The following is a 12,795-nucleotide window of genomic DNA, read 5'->3' on the forward strand; positions in this document are numbered from 1 at the left end:
AAGTCATTAATTAAGCTGGTTATGCTAGCTGCCTCCATCTGCAAAATGAGGACAGGGCTACTTCCCAAAAACAGGAGAATGTCCCAGGTCAACTTTAAAAAGTTTCCCCCAGAATTTAATCTTAAAAAGATTAAAGCCAAATCTAATCCAGATACAAATGTATAGGAAATGTTCATTTTTCTTAAACATTCGGACTAGACAAGGTTTTCCAGTGACGTTACAGAAGTTGAACTATTCAACTGTTCATGAAAATAGTCATGCCTATTGATTCACTAGGCTTGTGTCTACATGAGAGAGAACTCTGAGGGTAAACAGGGGATAAGTTCTGGGGAAAAGAATGCAGTGAGTCATTAGAACTAGAAGTGAAATGAAATGCTATATCAAATCCTATTGAAACTTCGGGACTTAAAATGAGAAACTACTTTTTTCCCACGAGAACTCAGCAATTATAATTTTAATGAATGCTAGGACATATTTTCAAGCTCTTAGTTGACATGTTTAAACGCAAGTGTTTCCAATGAAATGTGCCATTTTAAAAAATATAGTTACTATTGATGCCAAAACCAAGAGAATTTTTATGGAATTACATATTATGGACACATGACTCCCAAAGCAGTTCATCACGATTGATGTTATGATTCTGAATACCACAGGAGTTAGTAATGATTCGGTGCCGTCCCATGAAGTTCAAGCCAATGTTTTTTCGTCTAATTGGCTCATCATTGTTCACTAAATTGGTATTTTCTCTGCTATCCTGTTTCCCATCATCTGGTATTCCTCTGGAGCCCACACAATCTTCAGGTATGTGCTTCAATGGAAACCTGATGCTGTATGAAAGATTCTGAAATCAGGCCTAAGAAACTATTCTGAGAAAACAATGGAGAAGTATAATTTAAACATGAAGAAGTATAATTTAGTTTCTATATGTTTTCATTTGTATTGAAATAAGAATCTATTTTCTGATGAATAAATCCACTTCTGAACATCAAACTGACATTTAACTTATTAAATTATACGCTTCCATATGTGCCCAAGCTCAAACAGAAGTCAATGACCAATTATCCCCTAAAATCAGAGCTCTGTAACATGAGTAATAGAAAAACTCATATAGAGTCAACCCACAGTTAGGGATTGAGTACATATTTTTGTGAACTCCCATTTATGTATATTTTACTGCTTCTTCTTTGTGATCCAATATGGGGTATCCCCCCGAAAATATATACACACTTTCTAATAGCTCACTTGATGATTCTGTCTTTTCAGATTTAACCCACTGGAATTAATTATTCAAAATGTGTATACATTTTGGGGGGACACCCTGTATTTAAAAGATTATAAATAAAAAAAAAAGATTATAAATACCTAAAGAGGTAAATTTCTCTAAACTATATATTATTTTGACATTAAAATTAAGAAATACTTTTATGTATTACTAAATATACTTAAAATTGGACAAATCCTATTGAAACAATTTTTTAAAATTGGCATTTCTTGCTCTTATAGGGCCAACTAAAACTGGTGCATACAATTTATAGCCTAACATCAGGTAGAAGTTGACTATGTCCCTTACTGAAGAAAGTCGCCTCTACCCTAGACTTGCGTTCCTTTCTACTCTCTTCTGTTAACAGGGCAGGGGGATGCCTTTGTTGCTGCTGTACTAAGTCAGCCCATGCAATAATATAAACAGCTCACCTGGGAAGGAAAGACTGAGTTCTGCCCCTGCTTCACTGTGAGATCTTACATGGAACCCCCCTGAGCTTCTGATTCCTAATCTATAAAATGATGGTCTCAGACTAGATAAAGCCATTAGAGGACTGCAACAGCTCTAACATCCATCACTGACTCTCTCTCCAAGCTCTCCTCAGTGATCATGTCACCTCTTTCTTCCACAGAGGAAGAGATACAATCTAGATAATATGACTTAGTGTTATTTCTACTCAATTATCCTAACGGTTGGTCTTAGCCCTCACTTTATTTTAAATGGCGCCAGAATTTTCCTTAGTAACATTAAGTAAGAACACAGTGAAATCCAAGTAAAGTCCTTCCAATGTTTTGTTCTTAGTGCAATCATACAGATGAACATTAGCTCATGTCTCATACAGTCATCATTACTGGTCATTTTTAGAAAACCTGTCTGATAGAGACACTCATGCCCCAAGCAAGATGGCGTCTTTTCAGAAAAGAGAGTTTCAAGTTCACAAATGGGAACCCCATAGCCATTGGGGTTAAAACACTGTAATATACCATTCTCTGTTTTGCTCTACACACTTTTCAGGATTTGTTCATACAAGTAAGTTTCAATAAATGTAAGTTCACTTGGGACTGTCTCCTTCATTTGTCCCCTCCATGCTGGCCATTAGATTTTCACGAGACAAATCTACCCCAAAACAAAGTATGTGCTTACCAAGGTTGGTGAAGATGCTACTTGGATAACAACAGCTTAATCATTTCAGTCTTTAAAGAATAAAACAGTGTTTGGAAGCCTCTAACTTATTTTGAGTTTATTTGCTCATCTTGGATGGCCCTCCTCCTCTAGAACTGGTTCTCATTTCCCAAAGCTCTTGTTTGTGCTCTACAAACCACCCCAGCTCTTGGAGAAGCTGGCTCAACAAAAGTCCGTCAGCAAGATCGATCTCTCTGGAAATGGAAGCCGTCTGGAGCCCACCAATTTTAATGACTTCAGTTTGAACTGAAGAGGAGTTTATTGCCTCTCTAGTTCCCCTCCTCGTGGCAGTAAATTACCAACGATTAAAGAGCCCATTTTCCCTCACCCTCGTTGCCCCCACCACCCTTGTCTGCTCTCAGCAAAGACAGGAAAACACACACACACACACAAAAACCCACGCTCCCCAAAGTACAAAAACCCGCCACCAGGGCAGCAGCGCTGTGGTCATTTCCCAAGGCATTATGATTGATAATGATCAGCAGAGCGTGGGATAATAGCTCCCCTTAATTTACCGGGCCCTTTGAAGGGTTAAAATATGGCAGATGTTGATAGCTGACACTCCTTGCGAACAGGAAAGACACATTGCTGTGGGGCCCACTTCTAGGCTTTCCCTTCCCCTGCAGCTGTCTGTGTGGAGAGCTAATTGTATCCACTTGTTTAACCTCGGGGAACGTCTGGAGGGGACCCACTGCCACAAGGGTACCTTTTTTTTTTAACGGTCATTTCCTCTCTGGTGTAACTTGCATGACAGTATGTGACAAGCAGAAATTAATGGGGACACGCTGTGCCAATTCCTCCTGAATTGCTGACACTGGCTACAGGCTGCCTGCTTGCCACCCAGCCAAGACCTCACATGAAACATGGCGAGGGGCCCACGGCTCTATTCACCAACAAGCCAGCTGGTCAGTGATGAGAGGATCCCAGACAATGCGGGGCGCACAAACCAGGAAGAAAAGGCTTTACAAACCGCATCAAACCAAGGAGGTAGCATTTGCTGGGAGTTAATATGCTGGTTTATTTTCCTGAGTGGCAAACTGCAGGACTCCAATCTCCAAAGTACTTCAGATAGAAGGAGTATTCCTCTTCCAAGGCCTTCTAAGGTCTGAGTTAGGATAGCACCATCCCTCAGGCAGAAGGAAGCCACTTGAGATTCATCTCCAAGAAGAGTTTCCTAGCAGGCAGCTTCCAGGAAGGCCTAGGAGCCAACAGGGGATCTCTTGCCTCTAGCTAACTACCACAGTGGCGCCCAGTTTAAAAATTCTATGCGCGGGCTATCTCTTTCACTCTTTCTCCTACACACAAGCACACACACAAATGAATCTTGAGTTCAAGCCCATTAATTGCCTGCAACGTTTTGCAAGATTGGGGAATCTGTCCCAATTTGGGCAAGATCCACTTTCTCCTCTTAATATGATCAGAAATCAAACTCTGCCAGTGGTGGATAAACATGGTGGCTCTGCAATGGATTAGGCCTTGCTGATTTCAGCTCCGACAAACAAATGATGAAGACACTTAATTTAAAAAAAAAAAAGGCACAGCAGGGGATCACTGAACCACAATCTTGTGCACCATCTTGTGAACCACACAAAAGTCATATTTAAGGAGAAAAAAAGAGGAAAGTTGTGATGGAAAATCACACTGTTGAGCATTTTATAAAAAATCTGTGAAGCTCTAAGGCCCTTTTACAAAGACACAACAAAGAGGCTCCTCAATTTTGTCTGTTCATGGCATGGAGTAAAACTTTGGTGGCTCTGAAGTAGTGGATAGTCTCATAAAACCAAGAATCTATTCAATTCACTTTTTCTTCCCTCCAAAGTTTTAAAGTACTAGTACTCGTTGATGTGAAAATGTACCTGGTTTCTAAGAAAACAAGAAATACAGCAACCAGGGAATTCAGCTAATGAACCATGTGAAAGTTTTGGTCTAAGTTAGAAAGTCTTTCGTTCTTTGGGGGAATAATAGAGGGAGAGAATGCAATAACCTACAGTGTTACCAGGTTGACCCCGGGGAGAAAAAGGACTTGTGTTTCTGCTTCCAAGAGGGCTTTCAAAGCCAACATTAGAGTGGTGGCCTCAGAATGGCCATTCTTTGGCCACAAAGAGTTAGTTACAGGGACAGGCAGTCTATCTTTCCACCAACAAATGGAATTAACAAAATTCTCCAATTTGCTCTGGCAAGAAGCACAAGACCAGAGAGAGAATAAAATGGTATGCATGACCACTTCCACCAGATAAAGGCTCTGGAAATAACTTTAGTGGATGGGCTGTTATTTCTGTAAATACAATCTGTGAGAGACCTACTGACTTTAGGAAAGATTTAAAAATGTTCCTAACTCAGAACTGGAATGTAGGCCTGGAAAAGACACAAAACAAGAAATCATGGAAGTGGAAACGCTAATTTCTTAAACACATTTCCCAAATATACTAGTATATAATGTGACTTGAGCCTTTCTATAAAGTTCAGCGCCAACAGTGTCTTTGAGGATTCCTGCTTTTGGATCACAAAGTAATATTTTAATGAAAACTTAAATACTCCAAATCTATATAGGGTGCTAAGAACATACTATGTAAGTAATAGGTCCTTTTTGCCAAGACCAATGTTGAAACATTAATAAATAGGAATCCTATTCAACTTCACAGATATTCCCACTTACGTGACAACTAGATGGTGTGAACTGGAATCTCTCAAAACTGATGCTTCACATATTACCACAGACGTGTGCATGTGCAATCCAGAGCTGGAAGAGTGATACCTACAACTGCCCCAGCAAGATGTGCTGTGGGGGTGCTTCTTACGTCATATCTCATTAGTTAAAATTTTTGCATTTATGAATTTAGCTCCAGCTCACACTTCTGAGGTCCCAAGTTTTTCCAGACTATAAATATCCGATTTAACAATGCCAGCAGGAGTACAAGAATTCTACACATGGAATTTCATTTCATAGATACATTTTAGAAATGCATGTTTTTAGGTTACATAGAGGATACCTGTCCTTATTAAAATAGCCTTTCTCAGCTTGCATGCCACATGGTCACGGTCAAAAGCTGCATAGCTTGTCAAAGACTATCCAACAGCACACATGTTCGACGGGAGAGTTAGGGAACTATGAGTCGTATTTTAAAAGGCAATCCAGCAAGCAGCTGGATTTAACACATTTACAGGCTTCCCAGCCCTCCCCGATGCTTCCATAGGCCTCTTATCAGAACAAGAAGAATAGAGATCTCTGTTATGGCTTTCCTGTGGCAAGTAAAAGACAAGTCGATGATTTTCCAGTCCATTTCCCCCGGCAACATGCTCATCAATCACCAGAGGCTGGGACTTTGTTCTTCTGACTGGAGGAAAGAAAGCTCAGTGGTTTCTTGCTGAGTGAGATGGGACTCTCTCCCACCCAGTGCTGCCTCCACCTTTGACAGCTTAGGGCTCACAGGGCTAGGCGGGAACTCAGCAGTTCTACCCGGTGCGCAGATGGTTCGGTCTGGGATACAAGCTACTCTGAATGTGTGTGGTGACGCCTATTTTCTAAATCCAACTCGGGGACTACCCAAGCTGCGGGCACTTAACTTTTTGTAAACAGCGTATCCGCAACAGTTTTCATTTACTGTCGTCCACACTGTTTTCACCTCCATACGTTCAAAGGGCCTCAATGGGAAGGGACAACAGACTTTAAAGGAAGACAGGAGAAAAAGCTTGAAAAATAATAAACATACAAATTTCCTTTGTTTGGCATCAAACCCTCCCACCCCCCCTCTCCGTCCTTTAATTTAGAAGAAATGTAGGCTGTCTTTGGGTGGATGGTGGAGTTATTTGTGTTATTGTAAGGTGAATGTATGTTGGGAAGATCACTGTTAGCATTTCGACTCTCAAATATTTTATTACTTCAGGAAACACTGGTAAGACATTTGACACTCCATTAAACTAATTCGGCATTCACAATATCTTATCTATTTGTGGGCAATCTGCCTATGTAGGCCAATACAGGTTTGAAAAGAAAGGTTCCTTTTTAGACTCAGAATAATGCGTATGTTCTAAAAAGCCTTTGCTTACCTATATTATGTGATTGTTATGAGCTCATTCTTAACAAGAGAACTGAAAGCTGATTTCAAGTAAAAAATATTGAAAAGCGAAAGATTATTAAAGAAACCCACACCACGTGGCTGCCACTATAGTAAAAACAGGCTTGTAACTTTTTTCCATATGCAGACATTAATTTAAAAGTTCACTACTCACCAGCAATTCCTTCTATTTATAATCTAATGAAATTTCTCCACAGCCTAGTTATACTAAATGGTCAAATGCCAATAAGATTACAGATAATCTTTATTTCTGATAAAAACAATGGTATCAGTCAGTCTTAACTACATTATTTTTTCCCTAGTCTTTCAACGTTTGCCATTTTATTAATATCAGCATCAATAAAAATATACTATATATTTTAAATGTATACACATTACTTTACAAAATATGTTCTAATGTGTTGCCTAGCAGCAAAGAAAATGGTATTATGCTGCTCATATGTTGGGCTATGCAGAAAATAGATATGTAAGATGTAAGAACTTTAACTTCCATGTAATAGAATGCATTCTCCATAAAAACAAATATTAAAACACCCTTGTCAGATTATAAAAATATTAGGTTAGTCTTATGAAAATGCCATTTTTGTAGAGCAAAAGCAGTCGATTACTGGCAATTCATATGGCTTAACGTAGTCATAGTACACGCTCATTTTAAACCATAAATATAAACAGAGATAGTACAGTTAGTATTTTAGTGTATGTCCTTTTAGTTTTCTATGCATGTATGTAATATGTATTTCAAAATTGGGATCACGGTACATATACAGTTTGGATCTCATTCTTTTGGCAATTATTCTTCAAAACTGAGTTTTTTGAAAAATCATTCTGTCAAATGAATTTTTATAATTTATTTATCCTCTCCTATCATGGTACATTCTGATTTTTTAATGTACAATTCTCTACTGGTGAGGTTGAACATTTGCCTCATCTGTCTATCAGCTGTTGGGTATACATGTATTTCTTTGTGAATTTGTCTGTTTATGTTCCTTACCCATATCTAAAACTGGTTAATTTTTTTTTCTTATTAGTTTGTAAGAGCTTTTTATATGTTAAGGCTATTAAACTTCTGGCATAATTTTTGCCTTTTAGTTCTATTTGAATATTTTAAGTTTAAAATTTTATAGTATAATTTATGAATTATTTCTTTTACGATAGTATCTAGAATTTTTTTGCTTAGAAAATTCATGTCTAATCCCACATCTAATATTTGTTTATATATTATTCTAGTCGTTAAAAGTTAGTAGCAGCCCTACTCATACACACATACTTTCTGAAACTGTAAAGTGTTTAGACCATACAAGAGAGCACTTGCTTGGTATCCAAAGCTGAAAAGTGCTGTCTTCGGCCTCCTAACCAGCACTAAATGTTACTAAATCAGGCCTGTTTCTAGCAAAATTTACAAGCAAACTCAGCTGTCTCTTTGCTAAGGAAAATTTCCTGCTGTACAAAGGGTTACCTCTGAACAGTATCTCCATTATTTCACCCATGACTCCATTCCTAATTTTCTGTTTTCTGGCAGCTGCTCTCTAACTTACAAATAATGCGTGTCTTTGTTTAGAGCTCCTTAAAAAAAGTGTATATTCTAAATGTGGAAGAAAGCTCAATTTATTTTACTTTGAAACCTGAGAAATCAATAACATGAACCATATGTTAATTATGGAACTTGGTGATAAATAAAGTAAGAAGTCCTGTGAAACTGTGGTGGTGAAAGTGATGGTGAAGTTGAAACAGAAAAGGAAAGAAGTCCTTTCTCTTGGTGAGTGATGCTTTCATAAATCTCTCTGCTTGGGAGGATACCAAAATTCAGCTCTTTTCCTAATTCATTCTAATGCAATTTATATTTTACTTTCTTCCCCATTCCTAAGTGTTTTTATCAAGATCTTACAGCAGTGATGAGATGCATATCAAGGGATGTAAGTATAGTAGCAACATTTAGAAGAGGTGATGTCAAAGATAAGACGTGACCAATAGTTTTGACCTTGTATGTCATTTATTTGCATTCATACAGTTTTGCACTGGAGATATACCATAAATCAGCCCATATTTAATATCTGGTTTAAATATTAAAGAACTTGATGATTATATTAAACTAGAGGCCCGATGCACGAAAATTTTGCAAGGGGCTCAGCCCCTGCCCGCTGCCTCAACCCCTACTGCCATGGCATCCTCTAGAAAGACAACCAGTCTAATTAGCATATTATGCTTTTATTATTATAGATTGCTATGATTAGAATAATCATCATAATGTTTCTGATACCTACACTCAACATTGTATGCATTTACAAAAGCTACTTTTGGGGTTTATTGCAGATTCATAAAACTCTTATTTTTTTCTTGGGACCCATTCAATCAATTCTCTTGTTACCACAAACCTATTTCTTCCTTCTTTTTGTATCCCATCTCTCTGACCCGGAATCTATTTTCATAGAAGGAGATAGCAGAGGAAAGCAGTGCCCTCACCTACAGCTTTTAAACCTTCTAGTGACCAGTGGTTCTGAACCTTCCTAATTCCTCGACCCTTTAATACAATTCCTCATGTTGTGGTGACCCCCAACCATAAAATTATTTTCGTTGCTACTTCATAACTGTAATTTTGCTACTGTTATGAATCATAATGTAAATATCTGATATGCAGGATGTATTTAGGCGACCCCTGTGAAAGGGTCATTAGACCCCCAAAGGGGTTGCGACCCATAGGTTGAGAACTGCTCTAGTCTCAATAGACACTTCAGGTCTTCAGCTATGGGTGTTGATGAATTTCTCAATTCCAGATTTGAACATTAAAATATGATACATTAGTGAAATTAAAATGCCAACAGGGAGCAATCAAGTGTTCATTCTATGCTAACCCTATCATCCGAACATCTTCAACCGAGGATCACTGTTTCCAGATAAATCAATATCTGCTTGCTGAATATAGACTTAATCAACCTTTAATGTTGAAGTTCCTCAACTTAATTCATGATGAAATCTTCCTATGCCCCGTGGTCCCCAGTTCCCTGTTATGTTCTATTTTAGCTGTCCCATCTAAAAGTGGTGTGACTATACTAGAATAGAATGATAAATATTTCTTTGGTTTTGCCCAAGAAAGGAAAAATGAACAAGTATGGTCAGGGACAACAGAAAGCAATGGTACATACAAAAATCAACAAAGCTACTATTTATATTTGTTAAAGGCTTAGAACCACAACTGAAAGAATTCTGAGCAATCAAAGCTTCTAATACACAAGCCCCAAGGGGAGTACCTGAATACTATGTTTGCCCACACTGGTGTCAATGAAAAAAAATCTATGCCTATCATCCACTTAGGATTCATATGGCTTAGGTTCCTCATCTATAAAACAGGCTTAGGAATTCTGACTAGTTACACTTGCAAGTCTGGTAATGGCCTACTAATTTAAGATCACAGAGAACTATGAAAACATAAGTAAAATGAAACAAAAAACATCTTTCAAAGGTTAAATTATGAACACTTTTTTTTAAAAAATAGATTTCTGTATGGCCTAAGAATTTCAAGTTAGAATTCTCATATTCCTAAGTGTCTTCTCTTCATTAATGAGTTAACATTTTCCAATAAAAAAAAAAACAACTTAAAAGTTAAAACTTTTAAACAAGTGTCATAGTGTGGGCGACTTTAGTTAAAATGCCACACCTGACTTCACCTGGACTTAGGTTAGAACTTCTGAATGGCTAAGGTTACCGATGCACAGGCAAGCAAATATTCCACAGGTTAGAGTCATCTTAGAATGTAAGGGAGATATTTTCTTTTTTTTTTTTTTTTTTTTTTTGCAAATAAAAAACTTAGCTTTATTATTGTCAAACTGCTGAAAAACAGTGATGATTATAACATTTTCAAAGCATTGTGAGGAAAAAGACATTTTACCTTTAAATGAACAAAAAGATGGAGAGCTAACATTTCAACAGAAACTATGAAAGCCAAAAGCCAATGTAATGACATCTTTAAAAATGCAGAAATACTTCGAACATAAAATTCAAAATCTAGAAAAAGTATCCTTCAAAAGTAAAGGAAGATAAAGGCATTATCAAATAAGCAAAAGATGAAAGAATTCACTGACAACACACCTATATTTCTAGAATTACTAAAGGAAGTTCTTCAGCCTGGGAAATGATCCTAGATAAATGGAATGAACTGCAGGAAGGAATCAAGAGCACTTAAAAAAGGTAAATATGTAGATAAATTATTTGACCCACTTTGGTGATATGAACTCTGACTTAAACTTTAAGGGGATCCTTAAGCGTAAAGATCTAGAGGTACAATAATATTAGGCTATAAGTGACCTTTGAAACCTTTTAGCTCAACTCACTTTTTTGGACAAACATGAGATTCATTAGTGATCCAATTTAATGATTCTAACCTTTGAGTTACAAATTTGTTGAGCTCCAAATCATTCACTATCTTTTAGGTCTTTGAATCTTCTTGGAAAATGCTGTTATCATTATATATAGATATATATATTAGAGACCCATTGCATGAAGAGAATCATGCAATAGGTCTTCCTTCCCCTGGCTGCTTGCACCGGCTTTCCTCTGGCACCCGGGACCCAGGCTTGACTTCTCTGCTGTGGCCTCAGCAGTGAGGCTAGGCTTCTCCGTTCTGGTTGCAGTGGAGAAACCAAGCCTCTTCAGTCTTCAGTCATCTTCAGTCTTTGCTCCCCGCCTGCATATGCAAATTAACCACCATCTTGGTTGGATTAATTTGCATACTCCTCCTGATTGGCTGGTGGACGTAGCAGAGCGACACCAATTTGCATGTTGGTCTTTTATTAGTATACTAGAGGCCCGGTGCACAAAAATTTGTGCACAAGGTGGGGGGAGGAGGGGTCCCTCAGCCCTGCCTGTGCCCTCTTGCAGTCTGGGACCCCTCGGGAGATAACGACCTGCTGCCTTAGGCCTGCTCCCGGGTGGCAGAGGGCAGGCCCAATCTAAGGGAGATATTTTCTATTTCCCAGTCATGTCATATGAACTTCTTAGAAACTCCCTCCTGAGTTTATGTTTGGGACTGATGAATGGCTTAGGGCAGGGCTATGTAAAATGAGCACCCCAGGCTGTGGTTATGTAGGTGATTCACTGACCACACTGGGAGAAACAGAGCATCATGTTTACCTAACTAACTTCATTAACCTTTTATTAGGTGGTAGCTCATTTTTTCAAAATTTGTTGGGTTTAGTCTATTTTCCAGACACCTAAATTAAGCTTACCAATGTATGGTAGAAGCCAGAGTTTTTAGAGGTTAGATTTATTCTTGGAAGGCAGCTATGCTCACCACTATACCACCAACGCCAACTAGATTTATTCTTGATTATTTCTAATATTCAAGGAATTCTCTTTTTTTTTTTTTTTTTTAAGGAATTCTCTTTTTCCTAAGACTTCAAGTGTCACAGGCAACAAGGCTATGATACATGAGTCCAAAATCAGGTCAAACACGTCTAGTTTGATTTTCCACTGTAGTCAATCTTTTAGGAGAATTTTGCTCTTTGAGAGTGATGACAAGGAAGAGGAAGAGCAGAATGATAGTAATCTCAACAATATTTCACATGCTGGTGATATTTTATTCTCATGACTGCCATTATGGGGTTACCAAATGTTTGTGAAAGCACTCGTATATTCAACAAATATTTACTAGAAAGAAATCACTATTTTCTTAACTGCAATAAAAGGACCAATTAATTCTTCCAATTTTCTTAGGAATAATGAATAAGATGCTATTAGATATCTGATGGATACCTTCTCTACAGGCCTTTAACTAATTAAAATTTAGTGATTGCAAATTGTTAGCAATTGCTCTAGTAGAATGGTGCTTTTTTTTTCCTTTAATCATCACCTGAGGATATGTTTATTGATTTGAGAAAGAGTAAGAGAGAAAGAGAAACATCGATAGATTGCCTCTTGTATGCACCCTGACCAGGGAACGAACCAGCAACCTAGGTATGTGCCCTGACTGGGAACCGAACCTGCAACCTTTCGGTGTACGGGAGGACGCTCAACCAACTGAGCCACAATGGCCAGAGCAGAATGGTGCTTTCTTAACTTCCAAACTTCAAAATATATATGAGTACCTGAAAGTTCCAGATAAGAATAATAAAAACCCAAGTGCATAGATATAAGGAGAGTATTTTCAATTAGATTTTAAAAAGTAACAACTCTTTGAAGCTGCTTTTCTGATAGTGGGGACTGGGAAGAACTCTGCACACAAAGGTGAATTATTGGAATCTTGTTTAAATTTTTAAAAATGTGTAACTAACCAAATTATCTTTT

The 12,795-nt window shown here is 37.8% G+C and overlaps 1 protein-coding gene across 4 annotated transcripts in view; it reads right to left on the reverse strand.

Moving 5' to 3' along the window:
- The window catches only part of CDK6 (cyclin dependent kinase 6), a 205,703-nt gene that overhangs the window by 123,790 nt on the left and 69,118 nt on the right, over positions 1–12,795 (reverse strand). The gene's annotated exons all lie outside the window — the stretch shown is intronic.

The sequence above is a fragment of the Myotis daubentonii genome, chromosome 10, assembly GCF_963259705.1.
Source record: "Myotis daubentonii chromosome 10, mMyoDau2.1, whole genome shotgun sequence".
NCBI lineage: Eukaryota > Metazoa > Chordata > Mammalia > Chiroptera > Vespertilionidae > Myotis > Myotis daubentonii.